General features: G+C 37.0%; 1 long non-coding RNA gene and 1 pseudogene across 1 annotated transcript in view; one reads left to right on the forward strand and one right to left on the reverse strand.

Moving 5' to 3' along the window:
• LOC112670739 (uncharacterized) overlaps positions 1-9,295 on the forward strand; it is a 114,610-nt gene extending 105,315 nt beyond the window's left edge. Inside the window, exons 4-5 of the long non-coding RNA XR_007402108.1 lie at positions 6,315-6,400; positions 9,110-9,295. This is a non-coding gene — a long non-coding RNA (uncharacterized LOC112670739). The remainder of the gene's footprint in view (positions 1-6,314; positions 6,401-9,109) is intronic.
• Positions 400-487, reverse strand: LOC112670936 (small nucleolar RNA SNORD116; annotated as a pseudogene).
• Positions 9,296-21,013: the final 11,718 nt, after the last annotated feature.

Below are 21,013 nucleotides of genomic sequence, written 5' to 3' on the forward strand. Positions count from 1 at the left end.
AATCCCCATTTTATGGATGAGGGGATTGAGGTATTAAGAGGACTCAAAGGTTTGATTTAGCGGCACACTTGGATTCCTTAGTTCCTGTCCAAGACCCTCGTCATCCTCACTACATCAGCATGCCTGCTCTTATTATTTTGGCTTATCTTGATAAAGAACATGGACTCAATTTTCAAGTTAACTTAAGCACTTAGAAAAACTGGGGCAAATTTAGCAGCATTGCTTTCTCACACTGATGGAGTAAGTTCTATTCTGCTATTCTGCAGGGCTACTGATTTTTTCTTTTTATTGCTGTTATTTGTAACTTTTGTACATCTTCATGGAGGAGTTCACACCGTAGGACTACTCTTTTAGAGGAGTTTACTTCAGTCATTTTTAATAATCAAAAAAAAAAAAAAGAGGGCAGAATTGTGATTCTTTTTTTTTCCCCCTCACTCATTTTGTTCAGACTTCCAAAGAATGCGTATGTGGGAATCATCATCGACCAGAAGGCACTGTAACTGTGATTGAAGTAGGAATCTGTACATTGTAAGTGATGCTGGAACATTTCCTTAATATTTCATTCCTTAGCAAAATAAACACTTTACTTTGGTGTTTTATGCTTTGAGAAATATTTTTTATTCGTACTGTTATTGAAAAAAATCTTCCCTGTAACCTTGTGTATTCTGCAAAGCAAATCTTGAAAGATGAGGTCACCGATGCTCACTCAGCAAGCTAGAGGTTCTCTTTCACAGAGGCAGGGATGGAGCTGCTTCCGGTCTCTTCCTGCTGCAAAGGAAGTAACTGAAAGTAACACAGTGGTCACCAACCCTCCTCCTGGACTGAATACATATTTTACTGATGTCATTTACATATTGTTTCTCAAAGCATAGTTCCCATCAGAATCACCTCAAATTCCTGATTAAAAGAAAGATAACTTTAATGTACTTAGCAGCTACAGAGAGAGGACTGGGGAGGCAACCTGGAAATCTGCACTTCAACAAGCTTTTCAACCTGCACTTTAACATAACTACTCAAATCTGAGATCCACAGCATCAGGGTAAGAGGCTTGATTTGCCCTGGTCATAGGATCGCTTAGGGAAACTGTGAAATTTATGGGTAACTGGCATTGCTTTGTTTCTCTACAGAGTGAACTTTGGCTCTAACTTTCAATTACTTTCTCACCAAAATAGTTTCTATCTGGCAAAACTATCCAGAGTGGCAAGATGCCTGGATGTTCTTGAAATCTTCTCGCCTAGCATCTTGGCCCAAGTAAGTGGACTCCAGTAAAGGAATCTTTGCAGCTCAGGATAAACACCAGGGGCTAGCCTTAGGTTTATTCCTCCTCCTGGACTTTCAGGCAGTGGGCCACGGGGACAGGATGCCTGTGCTTGCTGGAGAGCCTGTAGCAATTATTCATGGCTAGCCAATTGGCTTTCACTGTGTACACCCTGATAACCTTTTTTTCCCCAAAATGCTAAATTTGATATCTCCTTTAAACTGCATAAACATTTTAATGGATATAGAACTCAGCCATGCAATAACACTGAGCATTTAATGGTGGCATGAAATGTAAAGGGGTCACTCTGAGGTCTCTATTGCTTCCTTATATTCGGCCATATGTAGTACTAGTCAATGAGATTCAAGGAGATCATAGTTACTTGGAGTAGTAGAACACTAGGTGAGAAAACTTCAAAAAGTATAATGTATAAAGAGAAATAAAACGCAACATTATTAACATCATTGTCAAGAAAAGTGATGTCAAATTAAGTTCTCTTTTTTAGGTTTCTTTAAAGGCGCCAAAGCAAGGCATTTTTCAGGAGAAAACCTAAAATACCAGATTTCATAGTTTTGGAATATCGCATGCTCGTGTAATTTCCTCAGATGCTTAATTTTCTAAAATCTCTTTATCCGGAAAATTATTTCTACCAACTCTAGTTTCATTGTTGTTCCCATATCCTTGACCGTTAACCCAAAACATAGACATGGACTTGGGTGAGCCAGGGGCCAGCTGTATCAGAAACTGCCAGGGTTTTTACTGAACCTAATGGGAGCTTAAGACCTTACTGCAAAGAAAGGAGGAGAGAAGAGGAAACTGGTTTGACTCGCCATTTCTCAACCTTCTTCAATTTCTCTTCCATAAAATCAAAGGGGATTGTATCAGTTTATCTTTAATGTAGTTACCAGCTCTAAAGCTATGACCCTCAATGGAACCTTTTGGGAGAGGGAAAGGAAAGGAAGAGAAATATAAAATAGGAGAGATAAGAGGAGGAAGGAATGACAGGAGGGAGGAGAGGAAGGGAACAACTGTCTGGTTAAGAGAACATCTCACCAATTACCTTGTCTGTGATTCTGTGATACTGAGCAAAGGAGTACCTTATGTGGTATTCAGAGGAATTAAATAAATAAATAAGCAACTAAATAAATCACAAAAATCATTACTAGTTTTCTCACAGCCAAAAGTGATTTAATATCTACTTGGCCCCGGTTAGTTTCATGAATTATTCATGTATCCCTTTAGGTACTACCTGTGGTTGATCGAGTTATGTGGCATTGCTGATATGGACAGTGTCATGCTTGGGTTGTAGAAGCCAGTAAATTGAAGGTGGTTTATAGGAGGAATGCTAGAGGTGGCTGCGATAAATCTAAAAAGTTATTTCAGTTCATTTAAAAAGCCTCTGAAATATAAATAACAATCCCAGTGTGAATGGTAGGCTCTTATCCTATCCAGTTTCTTTGTTTGCTAATAACTGTGAAAATTATCTCTCACCCGCAGAATCAGAAAAGTTTATATATAATGACAATACATGGACACTGTCTCTGGCGAAATGAAAATTCCTTGACCATGCCTTATTTTATTGATTCTACTGACTAAATATTCTATATTGGAGGATAAGTGAATATGGATATTTAACAAGATTTTGGGAGAAATCAATATGCATGTATTTACTGGCTGCGTTTAATTTTTAGGAGGAAATAAAAATCTGCATTGAAAAGGCTAAAACTTAGATTTATTTGTATGCATCGAAGAACAATTGGAAAGGAAGGGTTTTTTTAAAGTTCAGTCAGCCAGACAGATCACTGGAGGGAGCTCTAACTTCACAACAAAACCAGAACTCTTTCTTCATTTGCAAATTTCACCTATAGCCAAAGGACACCCCCCCCACACACACACACACATCCTTAAAAATCAATAATAAATATGAAAAGGGTCTGGAAAAGAAAAACGTGCTTGGGGGCATCATATGCCACATTTACTTACAAATAAAAACAATATTATTCAGAGCCAGAAACATTTAAACAAGGCAAAAATATAGGGTATACAGTGAGAACCCCAATATACACTTTCCATGAAAAAAATACTTTGAAAAATATGCTTTATAGTGGTCAACTCCAAATCCCCCTTATAGCAAAGTAGACACAAACAGAACAAACCCCATTCTCCTGCCCAGTCAGGTGGAAGCTGGACTTGGTGTTCACATCATTAGTATAAGCTCTCGGGCGTTCTCTATGGGGGGAGACTTTGTACGGAGGTGTGGATGAGGTCCTGGGCTCACCCTTCGCAACATCACAACTGTACCTGTATCAGATAAGTGAAGGGCACTTAGCTTTTCAGGACGTGAGTGATGTGCTTGGCAGCACCCTGAACTGGGGACCAGGACACCCAGACTTTGTTCACTGCTGGACTTCTAACTGTACGTGAGCCTTTGGGCTTTTATGTTGCTGGTAAAATAGAAACATGTAAAGGTTGATCTACATGATTTCTAAAATCTCTTCAACTTTTTAAGCTATGATTATGATGTTAAAATTGCTTATTTGCTTTTTTTAGTACTGACTAGGGTATACATTTGTAGAGAGTGGTATTTAGAATTCAGGCCTACAGTTTATTTATTTAATTTTGTGTGTGTGTGTGTGTGTGTGACCAATGGAGGTTTCCCTTTGTTATCCAAGTTCTCAGGGGCAGGAGGCCCACGTTTCTTTTGAGATATCCAACACTGATTGTTCTAGCTTAGTATAGGAGCTGTGTGAAAGCACTACCAACTTCTGGGAGTGGGCTTTGTGAATGTCAGCCCCATTCCCCCTGAATGTGAACCATGTTATGTTTAGAAATACAGCAAGAGCATGGGACTGGCTACAATAAAAGCTGAATACCACATTTCAAAAGGGAACGAGATGAATCTGGGAAGGAGATGTCCAACTTTGCTTCCCTGTGTCCCAGAAAGGAGACCAGCTCTTTCCTAAAAGCTCTGTCCTAGCTGACATATAAACATTCCCCCCTGGGCACCCTCAAGTGCTCCATGCCTTTTGATGTCTACATAGTTCTGAAACCAAATCATAAGGGGCCCACTTTGTGGCAAAAACTATCCCATAGTCAAGACTCCCCAGTTACAACAGAGGGTACTGTTTTGAGACCCTGGGTCTGAGTGGCCACAGGAAGAAACTAGACCAAAAAAAGAGCAAAGGGATGGAAATGGATCCAGAAGGGCCAGAGTTCTTCACTGGAGATGAGAATATGATAATACTGATAATACTGGGTCATTAGCCCAATCTCCTAGTAAACTGGCTTTTTCAGAAATAAGAAACCCCTGGTGGCTTGGGCCAAGGGAAACCTCCATTGGTTAAACCTGGGAACTCTATCAGCAAGAGGCCTGGCGCATTCTTCCTTCAGAAAGGGAGGGAAAGCTTCTGGCATTCTATCCTGCCCTTGTCAATAGCGGGTACAAGCAGCAGTGATTCAGGGATAGCAGGCCGGTGATCCCAGCTGATGCTCAGAACCCGGTTCGGTGCAGTATTCCTTGAAAGTATTCTTGTAGCGTACTGTGCATGCGCCAATTGTCTGCTCTTCAGAATGGAGGCGTCATTATTAGCAAGGGGACGGAGGCAAGCTGGCTGCCCATCACTGGGCTTACCATAGGGGCCCACCACCAAGTGCTCAGGGACAGGAGGGCCATGTTTCCTTTGGGATATCCAACCCCGATATAGCTCTAGCTTCATTCAGGCCTGCTGTTTAGAAACCCCCAAGATGTCGTGTTCCAGTTTAAAAAACTCAGACAACATTTTCTAAGATTCCTTCCTATACACACTTCTTTATCCGCCTCCCATTACTTACCTGGTCTTTTGAAAGCTGGCTTCAGCTAAAAAGCAAATCTGTAGTAACATTCTGAAAAAATGACTCTGTAGGAAGTTGAATATCTTTACGATCTGGCCAAACCTGGTAGGAATTCCATATGGCCTGTTTAGATAGGCCATGGAGCAGGGACTTCCGGCTGGGATTTGTTACAGTGTTACCTGAAGCCAAGCATATAATTTGCAGGTCCCAATGCAGATGGAAATGCAGTGTCCTTGCTTAAAAATTAGGATAGTGACAGCAGAACGTTAAACCAAGCACAGGGCATTTCTGAGCATAAGGCCACATGTGACTTCACAGGTCCCATGTTCTATGAAGCCAGTCCTGCCTGGAATGATGAGGACCCTGGATTCAATCTGATAGACACATAGGACTGGACTGGAGTCCAAAAGTATTACCCACAGAGGGGGGAAAAAGAAACAAAACAAAAACTAATACAAATAAAACACAATAAAATAAAAACCGAGCTATTCCTACCAGAGTATTTTTTAAAAGGTGAGAAATTATTTCAACAAAGAAGCTGTGATTGTGTTTGGGCCAAGTCCTTAAAAGGATAATTAGTTAAATAGTTTTGGAAGGAGCACCATGGAAAGAGGAAGTGTTGAAATCATATGATAATTTTGTTAATGCCAATTAAAATTTTCAATCTGAGAAGATGTAATGGTTTCTTCCAAATAGTTTCAAGAAATTGGAAAACAGCTGGAGATACACACAGGAGCACAAAGACTGACAAGAAATCTCTTGGAGGGGCTGGCAAAGCGTAGGGGAGAGGTGCTTTCAGAAGGCTGGAGGCAGTTTACCTGTAACGGCCCACAGCCTTAAAATAATTAAAATAAAGTATATGTGGTAGTTCAACTGTATAATTTCCTTGTGGGTTCTTTTTTTTCCCTCTAGCATTGTATTTTGCCCAATCCTATTATTCCAGTGGGGGAAAAATTACCTTGGCAATAAATACACTGTATTGTAACCTTCGATGTAGTATTTTGTGGTTTCAAAAACAACTTCGAAACTATTTTTTTCCCTTCAACAATAGCCATTATTCTGCAGTGATTGACTTTATGACAGTGTGCCTTGGCATTCATTTTGCTTGAGCTCAGACCTCCAAGTAAATATTTTAAGGTAGCGTTGTGTGATTTGCATTGGTTGAGATCTGGAACCATACAATTTCACAGCTGTGAATGTGTTTTCTCCTCTCTGCACTGCACAGCTTGCTGGCATCCTGACTGCCTCAGAGAGGCACCTTCATCACCTCTGAGATGGCATCTGACATTTCCTCCAGCCAGTTACATGCAGGTAAAGTTTCTATTATCACATCCAATACTTGTCTCTCTTCCCCAGGTCCTGAGCCTTTTGCTCCTTACCCTCTTCTCTGGACAGAAGCTTATCATTTTGGACTTACAAGTTCACCGTCCTATGCTAGTCCTCTTTCTCTCTTGAGTTAAAAACTGGCCAATCTAAAACAAAACAAAACAAAACAAAGCGAAACAAAACAAAAAACTGGCCAATCTGCCCATTTTTGGTTTACCTATTAATGGATGACTGTACACCTGGGCGCCTTTGTCAGTAACATGTTTGCTTTTCCTTCGAGCCTTCTGCTATCAGAACGTTTAAACCAAATGAGTGCCTAAAAGGTAGAATTTATGTCATGGGAAAGGCCAGAAGGAGAGTTGACTTTGGGAAGGAGTGATATGTTGTGACCTTAAAAATAACAAAGTTGCTTACTTTCTAAAGTAAAGGTAATCCTATTTCTTAGGTATTATATCTCATTCCTTTGAGGATAAGTATGTTGGCTGACCAAGGATAATTTGGAGAAGTTAAAATTTAGGGATCTGAAGACAGGCCATGATTATGGCCTTTACAGTCCTTTCACAAGGAAAGTAGATTGAACTTAAACTTCCCAATAAGACAGCCCCCAGGGCTAATGCTTTTGGGATAAACTTGAAATGAAACTGCTTCATACTGAAATCCATTAGTCATTTCTTTAGCAAACTCTCCTGGGTAGGACCCCTTTAGCCTACATTTCTTGATTTCTGCTGTAGTTTATGGTGTTATGACAAGGTCCAAAAGAAGACTGTGGAATGCAATCTGTAAAAGCACCTTTTACCTAGAATTTTTGAATCAAAAATGACTCTGGAGAAAAAACATGATAATTATAGCTTAACATAATAATGCAGAGGATACAGCTTGCAATGAGGTAGTTTCAATCATTGTCATTATTATCACAGTTTTTGGAAGTCATTAGTTGCTGAATTTTTAAGCATTTTCCTTAACAAAATGAAAACTGTATTTTTACTCATGCAAATGATGTCATCAAATAAGTGTTCTGAAGATGGTGAGGAATTGTGTTTCTTATTATCACTAGATCTTCCCCGAGGCATGTTGCAAGAAATAGTTTATTTATAGCCCCAAATCCCCAATTGCATAAGGAAACAAAGGACGTTTTTACTCAGGAATTTGTTTTATATTTTTAATTTGAAATAATTTATACTTAGAGAAAATTTGCAAAAGTAATATGAAGAATTCCTGTTTACCCTTCACCCAGGTTCCCCTAACGTTAATATATTACATAGACATACTCCAGTGATCAAAACCAGGAAATCAATGTTATCGGCGTAATGCTTTAATAATAAAAATTTTGGGGGCAGCCTGAGTGGCTCAGTGGTTTAGCGCCTGCCTTCGGTCCAGGGCCTGATCCTGGAGACTCGGGATCGAGTTCCCCGTCGGGCTCCCTGCATAGAGCCTGCTTCTCCCTCTGCCTATGTCTCTCCCTCTCTCTCTCTCTCTCTGTGTCTCTCATGAATAAACAAAATCTTTTAAAATAATAATAATAATAAAAATAATAATAATAATAATTTTCCATGAATGTCTTTTTCTTTTGTGGTAGAACCCAATCAAGAGTGCCACGTTGTATTTGGTTGTCACATCTATTTAATTTTCTCCCTTGTGTGAAAATTCCTCAGTCTTTCTTTGTTCTTTATGATGAGGGTCATATTTTAAACAGGTTATATTCTTTTGAGCTAATTAATAATGAAAGGACAAAAATATCCCTGACATTTAAAAACTTCAGGAGGAAATGATATATTTTCTTAGAAATATTTGAAATTATTAGCATAATCTTTGCTATTTTTGAATGTATATATTTAAAATTATAAATTAAAATCTAGTTGTAAATATTTTTTAATGATTTTGAAAGAAAAATTTTGTCTGCATATTGGCTGTTTTCTTTTTGTAATGAACTTGTCTTGAGCAACATAAATCTAGAAAAAAACTTTATAAGTGGCTTTTGGATTTACAATTTAGAAGAATTTTTGCAAGAAAAGTAATTAGTATAATTTCTCTATTGCCTCTGAAGCTTAAATTGGAAAGCAATTCTAGTAATTTTGTAGCATCATTGTGACCAACCATCTTACTCATTTAAATAACAAAATAGATTTTAAGTAGTATGATCAAATTCTGCATGTAAACATTTATCTATAGTCTGTGTTCCTAACTTAAGTTCCTGAAGTCATTGTTTATAAATCTGATACAATTATATAATTGTATATAAACTACATGTGTGTGTAATTATTATTAAAATTGAGTATTAAAATTGAGCCACACCAGTGGTAAAAGTTATTGGAAATTATGGCAAAAAAAAAGCAAACACTCTCACTTCTATATTTGTAAGTGTTACAAAATATATGCAAATGGCATTGAATAGATTATTGTTTTTTTTTTTTTTCCTCGAACCAACAGATTACTGCCTGTTTGGCATAGATATAACATTGTCTGATGGGTAGAGTTAGCATCATACTGCTTGGCTAATGTCTAAGATGGATATAGTGGGAAAATGTTCATCAAAATGATTTGATAACAATTAGAACAGTATCTTCTATTTACACATTTTTAACTGTAATTTTATTTAGTGCTCAGAATATTCAGTTGTAAAAATTAGCTACTCCTGAAGTCAGCTGTTATGCAAATGTATAAAATCATCTACTTGTTCTCTACTCTTTGTCCAAGGTGCCCTGTGCATCAAGAAAGATTGAAGGAGAACCTGGGTGGCTCAGTCAGTTAAACATCTGCCTTTGGCTCTGGTCATGATCCCAGGTCCTGGAATGGAGCCCTGCATTGGGCTCCCTGCTCAGCAAGGAGCCTACTTCTCCCTCTCCCTCTACGATACTCCCATTCTCTCTCAAATAAATCAATAAAATCATTAAAAAAAGGAAAGGTTGCATACTGTTTGGGTATGTATATATTTGTGTTAAAGCCTAGCTCCCCTCTAGATCATGGAGCATGATGCCAGTATAGGGTAGCCACTTAATAAATGCTTATTGAACCTTAAATGTCTGGATTAAGTGGGAAACTGGTACAGACACTCAAATATATGACAATTGTGGTGATAGCAGCAATATTATGGACCCAAACACTGCATGCTATATAGACAAACTCAAAAGTTCCCCACCTTTTGGTAGCTTTTGAGATTTTGTTCTTGTACTTGTCTAACTTTTATTTGTACACAAATTTAAATTGTTTTGCCTTTTATTCTTTTTGGCAGTAAAAGTTTTTTTTCTGCTGAAAACTCTAGCTATCAGTAGAAGTAAAACCCTAATTCGGCCTCACCCTCCAGCACCATCACTAGCTAATAGAGTTTTACGTAAAGGATATATCTCCTCATCTCTGTATTGAATTTTTAGAATTACTTCCTCAGTGCAGTTGTAAGGCTTTGAAAAGTTCTGTTTGTAGAGTTGGTGATTGGGTAACATATTTTGAGTGAAGTTGTAAAGAGTCCATGAATAAAAAGAGCAGAAAAGAAGAAAAAGTTATAGATTGAATCTAAGGATGTTAAAATGCAATTTTAGCTTTTTCTCTGATAACAGGCTTCTCTGCCTTCAGTTTCTTGCTACATTTGAATGAGATACATAGAACATTGAGCTACTTTTAAGAAAATCCTCCATTGTGATTGTTTGTTTCTTTTTTCTTCTTCTTCTTCTTTGCTTCTTTCTTAAAAAAAATATAGGCATTCTTTTCTAAAAGCTGATGCCTTGAAGTAAATACTACATAGTACGTTTCTACTTATGGTAGTTTGAATCAAGGCTTTAGATTGGAAAAGAAGTAATTTGTACTCAGACTTCTTGCTTTTTTGCAGCTTCATTTGCATAAACGTGCAATTTATGTAGGGGGTGATGTACTGTATTGAGAAATTCAGAGACAGCTGCCAGGGCCATCTTGCAGGGAAGCTGTGTTCAACCTGAAATTTAATTTAAATATTTCATTTCATTATCATAGATTGCAACATTGGGAGTAAACTCTCCCTTCTTTGGAATCAGCACTAATCCAATCCATGAAAATTCAATTGCCCTGTCACTCTTAGTCTGCAAATTTTGTGGCTGAAAGCACGGAACTGCAAACTTTGCAATGGAGATTGCCTGAAAGAACACTTTTGACTTCTTACTTAGAAAGATCTTTGTCCTAGGGATTCAGACAATAAAATTCAATTTAATTAACTGAAGAATTATGTTTATTGATGTTCTCCTGCTACATCATCAGACATAAATGCAAGTCAAATGGTATCTTTCCCTTTCCACTAGTGTTTTTAAAATCAGTTATTTTTGTTACATTTAAGTTCCTGCAATTAACTGCTGATTTCATCTTACCATAGGCCTTGCTTCAGAGAGTGTTAGTGGTATCAACATTATTGAAACCAATGTGTGTGCTGGTGATTAATAACTACCTCGTTACTAAAAGAAGAATTTTCTCCCTTAATAATAATTATAGAAAATAATCTATGAATTATCATTTCTAGAAACACATCTATTGTTATTAGCTAAGATTGTAGGAATTATCGAAATCTCGAGAATGTCAAGACTCTGCAAAAATACATTTTGATTTCCCTGGTGTGATAAAAAAACATCATTGCAGTTATTGTTTGTGATTAATACAAAGGATGCAGGGTCATCTTTTCCAATGCCCAGCCTCATCTTGGTTTACATATGAATTTTAGCAGCTGATTTTTGGAAATAGTACTTCAACCCCAAAGAATAATTCTTGTCCAAGGAGAATGATGTGAAGCTGATGAAATAGTATTTTTTCAAACAGTGCTGTGGTTAACTTATTTGATTTTTATGTCTAGTTATTTGTAGCTCAATGACTGCATTAATGGCACATCAGATAGTCCATTAATGAAATAAATGCACGCACATACATACATACACTGAGACTTCTGCTCACACTGACATATAAATACAGTGAAAATGGTGTATCTTTTGGAGAAAAAATTTTTGGGGGGGGGAGATTTTTTTTCCCCTCCTACGCTAACTAAGAGCTAAATTGTATCTTTTTTTAAGAGTGTTAAATGAGTTGCTTCATCACCTCCATCTTGGTCCTTGCAATTTCCGTAAACTTCTTTTCATCTGGGTTTGGATAGAGAACATATTGATGGATTCAATATTCAATCCTGAAAAGACCCCAGAGGGGAATGAATGTACTCAGAATAGACATGTAGCTAATCAGTGTGCTTAGCTTTCCTACTATGATGGATCAGGGCCTTTTTGGTCATGTGGGGTTTTTAGCCTGGGAAAGCAAATTCCCTTATTGTCTTATAGGGGATGGACTTTGGCTGAATATTTATGACATTGAAACCCCAATGTAAGATGCATCTCACCCCTTCTGAGTTGGACATCCTTTCTGCTGACAGTGTTGACATTAAGTTTAGAAAGGATTTGCCATTGGCATTGTTTTAACTTCTGTTTTTTAATTACTTTTATTGCCACATAATTTTGAAATTTATGGGCAATGCTTAAATGAGTTATAAATGGATGGAATTATGAAGTAATAAAAATAAATGAAAACTGCTTCATATTTTAATTATTTTTAATTTGTTCTTATAGTTGAAAGAAAATAAGGATGTACCACAGGGGTCACGGCTTGGAAGGAGGTATATTTTGTGACTTAGAATGCTATTTTCACCCAAGTGAAAACTAGAATGGATCATTGGAAGCTCAACAGTCATGGGATTATGTTTGATTAATATTGTGTTTACTGAGAGGGCTTCTTATAAACTATATTTATACTTTTGAACAATATTCTGTTGAGACTGGGTGAAAACAGATGAAGGCCACTTGTATGAAAGTTTGTATATGAATTGGTCCCCAAAAGTTGAAATTATGCTTCTTGCTCTTGAGGAACTCATACTTTATCATGGAAAAGATATATACATGCCCAAAATAAAAAATCTGAGCATTATTAGCGGTATTGTATTCATAAGTGCTAAAGTATTCATAAGAATACAGTATTAAAGGAATTTAGAAGAAATAGTTGTGGCCTTGGGTTATTCAGAATACGTTGTTGAGAAAGATAAGGTTTGTTCTGTATCTGAAAATATTTGTTAAGGGAAAGGAAAATAGAACATGTCAGGTGGGGAATAAATTTGTAGAAGAATGATATTGGTATATTGAAGAATAATATGGAGGTTCTCTTAACACAAGTGAGGATAAACATAATGCATAGCAGATTAGTGCCAATGAAAATAATACCACTAATATTTACTAAATGGTTTGTATAGCCCAAAGGATCATGCTATGTGTATTATATTGATTATCCCATGTAACCCATTTTTAAAGATTGACAGCATCATATTGGAAGACTTCACATTTACATTTGACCCTTTAGCAGTAGAACTAATGTAAATCCTTAAATATTCAGTGATTTTATTTTAAAGATTTATTTATTTATTTTTGTGAGAGAGAGTGAGTTCAGGTCAGGGGAGGGGCTGAGGAGGAGGGAGAGAATCTCAAGCAGATTCCCCACTGAGCATGGAGCCTGTCATGGGGTTGCATCTCAGGATCCTGAGATCATGACTTGAGCCAAAATCAAGAGTTGGACACTTAACTGGCTGAGGCACCCAGGCACCCGAATCAGTGATTTGGTTTGGATGGATGAGATGGAAAGTAGGCAAGGAAAGCAGCTGAGAGATTACTCTGAAAATCTGAGTGTTAATGAATTGTGCCATTCTGCATGAAAATAGCGGATTTGTCTAGTGGTGTGCTGGTAAATATTTAACAGTTAACTCCAGGGGAAAATGCCCTACTTTGATAATTTGCCACTTTCTGTGGTGTAAATACTTTCACAATGACTGAATTCAAGCTAACAATGTAAGATCAACTGATTCACCAAATGCCTGAAAACAATTGGCTTTGGCAAGCCAGTATGAGCTACCTAGCACATCACCCAGTTCCCTTCAGACATAAAGAAACTGAAGAATGAATGAGTCTGTGATGAGTTTGCTATGCAGAATAGAAGAGACTATCTCAAAAGGTGCATCCAGTTTGGGGGAGTCAGAGCCTGGGTGTCACTGACATCGAGCAGCACAAATCCAGCTCTGCCTAAACTGAACATCAGTCACAGAAAAACTTGACTCTAGTCTCTCTCTCTCTTTCCCTCTCTCTTAGGCTGTATTTGCATGATTCTAGTTGCATGGAGGAGAAAATTTTCTGCCTGGGTAACTTGGGGAAGGCACAAAATACTGAGGCAATGATAGGATGGTTTGGTACAGGATATTTGGATCAGTTCAAGGATTAAGTCTGAGCCATTAAGATAGAGAGACTAGAGACTGATTTGGGAGGACTCATGTTCATTTAAGAGACCATGAAACATGCTGTTTATTTCTTCTGGAGAAAGGGTATTGTATAGAGCAGGGAAGCATCCATCCTATCTATGCACATCACTCTGGCATTGTGAGAGGTCAGAGACATAAGACACTTTCTCCTGGGGATTCCTGGAAATGTTTAGGGGAATTGGAAAAACTCTCAACCAATATGAAGTTCTTTTTACAATTTTTTAAATTTATTTATTCATGAGAGAGGCAGAGACACAGGCAGAGGGAGAAGCAGGCTCCCTGTGGGAAGCCCGATGTGGTACTCTATCCCAGGACCCCAGGATCACGACCTGAGCTGAAGGCAAACGCTCAACCACTGAGCCACCCAGGTGTCTCCTTCACAACATGAAATTCTATTTTTGCAAGTATAAAGTAAAATTTGAATGGTAATAATCATTTAAATATGTACCGAAAGGCTTCTGAAGGCTGGGAAATTTAGGAAGAGACAGAAGGTGAGAATAAACCTAATCATCCTGCATGCAAGATGGTAACCAAGAAAATGTGTCCTGTAGTGCAGCAGGACATGAAAGGCTGAAGCTCTAATGAAAAGGCCAGAAATAAGGAGGGAAAATGGGAGTCATCAACTAAAAGATGACACTTCTTGATGGGATCCAAGTCAGGGAGTATGAATTAAAGGGATCACATTGCTTCTGATGAAGCCCTCAAGAATATCCATCGTCACAGCATTCTAAGTGAAACCAATATATTTTACCAGTCCACAATTGTGAGTGTGTATAATAAATTCATTTTCCCAAAGCATGCTTTAGGAATGACTATTTCTATACCATTCTCATCTGATTCCTAGTTTATAGATCTCCATGGTCCTCTAAATTCCTGCCGACTCACAGCATTCTAGTTAGCAGTGTTGGGCAATAAGCATGCCAAGCCTGCACTGAATAGTCCACATGTCATATGGAATGCTTCTGTCTTCCAATGTCTGAAGACTTTGCGATGCGTTCTGTCTCCACTGATGTTACAGTGGCAGGTGGCTTTGTTGTTTTGAGCAGCAGGGATGATTGAATTCCCTTGTTCCTTTAAAGGGAGTATCTTAGCTTTTTTTTTTTTTTTTTTTTACTTTGTCCTGAGTGGGTCTCAGAGCAAAGAAGTGACATTTTTCTTATTTTCCTCTCCCTTTTTCAGCAATTAGAGGTCAGTATAGAGCTTTTCTTAAATACTCCAATCCAAAACCCTACTGGAAACCTACTTTCGCCCTTCCTGCCTGCCAGCCAAACTTCCCAATGTTTGATTAGGATGTTTAGCTGAAAATTTGCATTTCCTATTCAGTCTTTTGCTGTAAAGTATGGCACAACATACACACAGACACGTGTGTTCCAGCTGAAATGGATAGACTTACAAGTGTTATTGCTTAGAAACTATGGAGAAAAATAGTGGTGCCGTGCCCCGATCCGCTCACCGAAGGAAGAGCTTAGAATGCACTCCTTTAATTGATCTCATCTATGAAACACATGGCCTTAGGCCATGAAATTTAAGTTTTAAAATTTAAAATGTTAACTAGAATAAATAAAATTTCAGTATGCAGAAGCCTGGCATGTAGATTCATTGCTTTATTTACCTTCACACTTCATTTCTTTACTTTTACATTTAATTTCTTCAAGTTTTGAAATTTGCGTTTGAATTTTCATTAGACATTATGGCTCTTCTTTAAAGGAAATGTGTTTTCTTTGTGGATATTGATGCTGCTTCCTAAAGATTTTAATGTCTGCTGAATCTTCCAGCTCTACTATAAATCATGAGGATGATCTCAACTTTTGCTTTATGGATTAGAGGTTGACTTCTTCCTTCTCTCACATTTAAGTTTAAATACAAGATTTGCCCCCTTTATTTATTTCTCCAAATTATGTAGTTCTCCCTCTTATTTCTAAACCTAATGCCCTATTTCTAACCTTCTTTAAGTCTGCTTTGATTTCCTTATTTTCACAGATACCATCTCTCCCACTCAACTTGCTTCTTTATCCTAGAAAGTAAACATTCTCAGTTCTCTCCCATCTGCAGAAGTATTTGTTCTTTTGATCCTGTCAACACTTTGCATGTTTATTCATTTCTCTTTTTCTTCTTTTAAGCCAAAACTCTTATAAGAGTAGTGTTTCTCCATTGTTATCATGTTCTTACTTTTCTCTAATTCAATTGTTTACAGTCTTTTATTTGCTCCCATCACATTATGAAAAAAAAAAATCCCTCTTGGAGATTATAATGAGCTCCTAAAAAACAGTCAATAACACTTTTTAGTCCTCATTTCCTTGCTTTTTAAAGCTGTAGGATTTTACCATATTGATAACCCCAATTCTCTCTGAAATTCTTGCCCCACTGGATTTTGCAAATCAATTCCACCTTGACTCTCTTCCTACTTCTCTGATCCTGACTCAGACTTTGTCCTACAGTCTGATACATATTTTCAATGGGATCAGTTCTTTGGCTCTTTTCTTTTCTTTCTTTCATTTAGTGAAACAATGCTTCATTTAGTTAAATGAATGCTATTGAGCAGTAATACCTGTAACTCATTTGAGTTGCATTAGGTTTGCCTCATGTGCCTCTGCAGTCCTGTTGGAGAACAATGGAAAAAGCTATTTTGTTCAAAGAGATCTTTAGAGACTTCTAGAACCTTTCATTATGTGTAAAATTTCCATCATTCTCTATTGCTTTTGGCAGAGGAATTTATGGTTCCTGTTGAAATGCAAAAAACAAAAAATGTTTTCCAGTAGGATTCATACACTGTCAGCTATACCTTAAGTCAAACCAGAAAAAAATAGTCATTATCCAACAGTACACAGATCCAGAGATGTGAAATATAGGACAGATACATTTTATTTTATTTTATTTTTTAAGATTTTATTTATTTACATGAGAGAGAGAGAGAGGGAGAAATGGAGCTGGGGGAGGAGCAGAGGGAGAGAGCAGACTCCTCGCTGAGTAAGGAGCCCAATGTAGGACTTCATCCCAGGACCCTGGGATCATGACCTGAGCCAAAGACAGATGCTTAATCCACTGAACTACCCAGGTGCCCCAGTATAGATACATTTTAATGAGGTCAGGGAGAGGGGTAAAAGAATATTGAGTAATAGGAGGCACTCTTTTGAAAGGGAAAAAAATGATTTGTCCCTCTGGGTTTCCTAAGCAAAATGTTACCAAGGGTTAGCCTTGAAAATGCCTAATTAAAAAAAAAAAAAAAAAGACAAAGTAAATATTATAAATATATTTCCATGAATGAATAAGCTCAGCATTTTGAAAATGAGAGTTCTTTTCAGAGTATGTATTCCCTCTGTTTTTTTTTTTTTTCTTTATTTTTGGAATACTCTCCTGGCTCTCAGTAAATTAAGCTGAATCACAAGAGATCATCTCCCTAAGGTGTTTAGTCTAATTAAGAACAATAATAAAAATCTCCATTAAAGCCTTTACTCTGGGAAAGCCATTAGGAAACCACTAGAGTGACAGCAGTTTTTCTTCCAAGTTCAAGTGTTTCCTTTTACTCTGGTGCAATAATTATAAATGAATATTCTTTGACACCAGCTAGTCCTATTGAATGTCTCTGGAGTGGACCATAAACTACTTTGTAACAGTAGATAATTCACTATCCTAATATGGAAGCCTATTTTTGCCTACTAATGAAAAATGGTATAAATTCAGCCTCCTGGCATTTCTAATAAAATATTACTATTTTCACAATATGGCTTGAAATTTCATGGCCTTGGAAGATAATATATTTTTTAAATTTATGAATCTTAAAAATTAAAGGTCTGTCTGTTCATACTGTTTTTTTTACCCATAGATTCACCCAATGGGGTTTTACTAAGTTAGAAATTCTTTGTTATGTGGGGTTCTTAACTCTGATATTAATGTGGGGTTTTTGAGACTACACATCCTAGTATTCACCTCTTTAACTATGTGCAGATAAAATTTAGTAGGACTTAGTCGATCTTTATCAAAGTGACAACAATCTTATCTTCCTTTTTCTATATTTAATGAGAATAATGCATTTGGAGAACATCAATAAGTAAAGAGTCTTCCTGAACAATCACAAGGACATCGATTATTTAAGGACTATTTATATAAGTATTCTTAAAGAACAGATGTTTTAGCAATGCCAGCAAAACCAATAAAGATTAACTTGCATATGATGCTCTTTGTGGCGTATACTGTTCTCTGATGACCACAACTCTCATTTGTAGATCCCTTCCATCACACAGCACCATCATCCTGTCAACTATTCAGGTATCCAGAATTTCTGAGTGCAAATTGGGTGGCTTCCTTCTCCTCATTGTCTCACTTTCTTTCTAGCTCAGATTTGCTATTTTTGTGTATAAGTCTTTCTTTCTTTGGGAGTTGCGTATGAATTTGTGGTGCTATATGGCTACTGTATAAAGACATCAGAATTCCCATCTAACATTTATGGTTTTAGCTTCAGTTACTGAGAGGAATTTTACATACCATCATAGGTTAGTAGGAGGGATATTGCTGGGTTGGGATCTTTCCTATCACTTTTGATTTCAAATTTCTAGATCTTTAAAGACACTGAGTAACTGATTTGAAGATATGAAATTAATGCTTCTTTTAGAATTTATGTATAAAACATAACAGGCTTGAAAGATATAAAAAAAAAACTAAGAATTTTTATATCTTAAACTTTATTAGGTTGTAATTGACATTCAATAAAGGGGCACATATTTAATGATATACAATTTGGTAGGTTCCAACATGTCTATACACACCTGTAAAAAGATCACCACCATCAAGATAGTGAACATATCTACCACCCCTCAAACATTTTCTCATGCCCCCCTAACAGTCACCAGTTTGAAAGCTAAGACTTCTTAACACCAGATTGTCTTTGTGATCAACACGCTTGAACTTGTGAGTGTCCCAACCACAAGTGTAACATTTAGAATTCAGTACTCATGCCTTGACAAATTGGGTAAATCTAGGTCCACCACACAACAGGAAGGCCATTCTTAGAGCACCACTGTTAATACTCAGATCTATATTATGGCAGTGATTTCAACAATTCACTAGTAAAAAGAAATGAGAAGAAACAAGTATTATACACAGACAGAGACCTGAACCAATAGCTTCCAAACCTTCTAGAACCCTAAAGCTTACATCCTGGCTTCAGCTGTTGTTTGCTACTTTAGTTGCACATTAGAGTCACTGAGGGAGCTTCAAAAATGTTGATACCTGGTTCCCATCACAGATTAGTTAAATCAGAATCTCTGGAAAGAGATTCATTCTTTTTTTTAATGTTTTTATTTTATTTTATTTATTTATTCATGAGAGACACAGAGAGAGAGAGAGGCAGAGGGAGAAGCAGGCTCCATACAGGGAGCCCGACGTGGGACACGATCCCACGTCCCCAGGGTCAGGCCCTGGGCTGAAGGCAGCGCTAAACCACTGAGCCACCAGGGCTGCCCTCAGGATTCATTCTTATTTAAAACTTCCCAGGTGATTCTAATATGCAATGAGAGTTGAGAACCATTGCTGATATTTTACTCATAATTAAGTTTCCCTTTTGTGAAACCATTTTCAAGTTTAATTTTCCTGAGGATTTTACCCAGAACTGGTCATTCTGTATTACTCTTCTTCTCTCAGGAGGTTGTTTTGCTCTGGCCAAAAAGTATTTCTTCAAGGAAAAATAAATGGTCAATAATTTTGATTTATCTTCCTACATTATAATAATTGACATACTATAGGCAAAGTCTACTGTTATTAATTTAAGCTTTCATTCACCATTTTTTTTTATTTCAGTATGCATGAGAGGCCGTGGAAAAATCTGTGATGTTATGTTATGATCTACTTTCCCATTCCTTTTTGGCCCTGTTCTCTCTTTTCATTTCAGTATCTGCTGTTTCTCAAAGTGGCTCATGGGTTCTCCATTCTGCACCATCCCTGGGTCTCCTCTCTATGCTCAGTCTTAATTCCAGGGAAATACCCTGTCTTCTTTCTTATTTTTAATGTCTACTAGTTGCTGGATATTTTTTGTAATACACGTATTAATGTCAATACTGCCAATATTTGAATGCAGTATCTCGGGTAAGCTACTATCCTGTTAACTTTAGCCTTTTAGCAATGATACCGTGACCTAAAGGAATAACTACAGTGGAAAATTTCTGTTTCTGTTTCAAGCTGGTGGGAGTAAGATTTGAGGATAGATAAGCCAGTCTATGGCCTCCATGTGACACTGCGGACTGGTGTTCCCTTGTACTTCTGCAAAGTAACAGTTCTTTGGGTAATATCACCTTTTCAGCTCGTTAAGTGACATTGGTTTGCCTACCTCTGAGAAAAAGGAAGCATATAAGTGATGAAACATTGAGACTTCACTGTGAATTAATGGTACAATGTTATTTTTCAAAGTACTTCTATGACTGTGTTACAGCAGGAAAACATCACTGCTCAATGACCCTTGAATGCAAACTTCCATGTGTGAGACTACTGAGTGTTTTAACAGATTGGACTCTCAATTAAAGATGTAGGAATTGATTTTTCTCAAAAGAATATCAGAGTTTTGAGGTTTTTTTCTTCCATCCCTATTTAGGTTCAGATATTTGTTAAATGCAGGGCTTTGCAGAAAAAAAGATCTCTCACTATTGTATATCATCTGTGATAGATTTTCTATCAGAAGGATCTTTTGTTGTTGTTACTCATAGTACATACTTCTAGAAGTAAAATTGCATTTAAAGTGATTCAGTGAAAGGTAACGGATACTACTGTGTTTATAAATCATAAGTTAGCCTTTTATACTAGCTTTGTTTCTTTTAGATGAATTTTATAAGGACATATAAAAGTAGCAAGAGGTAAAACTCTTTTTGTTTATATGTAACGTGGGAAATATTTTTACTGCTGACCATAAATTGAAAAATTGTGGTAACCATGATTAAGTTGGTCCAACATGGAAACATTTCATGGGAGCCTGCTACATACATAGCACTCGCTAGAGTTGTGGGGATATAAATACATGATATATAATTGATATGATCAGGGTATCCAAAGTGTTTTAGAGAAAAATGTGGGCATAGCTATGATTAGAGCAAACCTTGGTGATAGTAGTAGAGCTAATATCTTTTCATGTATTTTGCATCAGTAAAATTTTTAGTAATTCAAGTATTTGAGGAAGCTTTCAAAATGCCTACTTTGCTAATGGAAATAAAAGGATTAAGAGCAGAATAAAGATGATTTAAAAGTTCAGACACCTAGGTGAACTGCTAACTGCCTAATTCACCTAGGTGAATTGATGAGCAATACCTTGATTTTTACGTTTCCTGACA

Source organism: Canis lupus, chromosome 14 (genome assembly GCF_003254725.2).
Source record: "Canis lupus dingo isolate Sandy chromosome 14, ASM325472v2, whole genome shotgun sequence".
Taxonomy (NCBI): domain Eukaryota; kingdom Metazoa; phylum Chordata; class Mammalia; order Carnivora; family Canidae; genus Canis; species Canis lupus.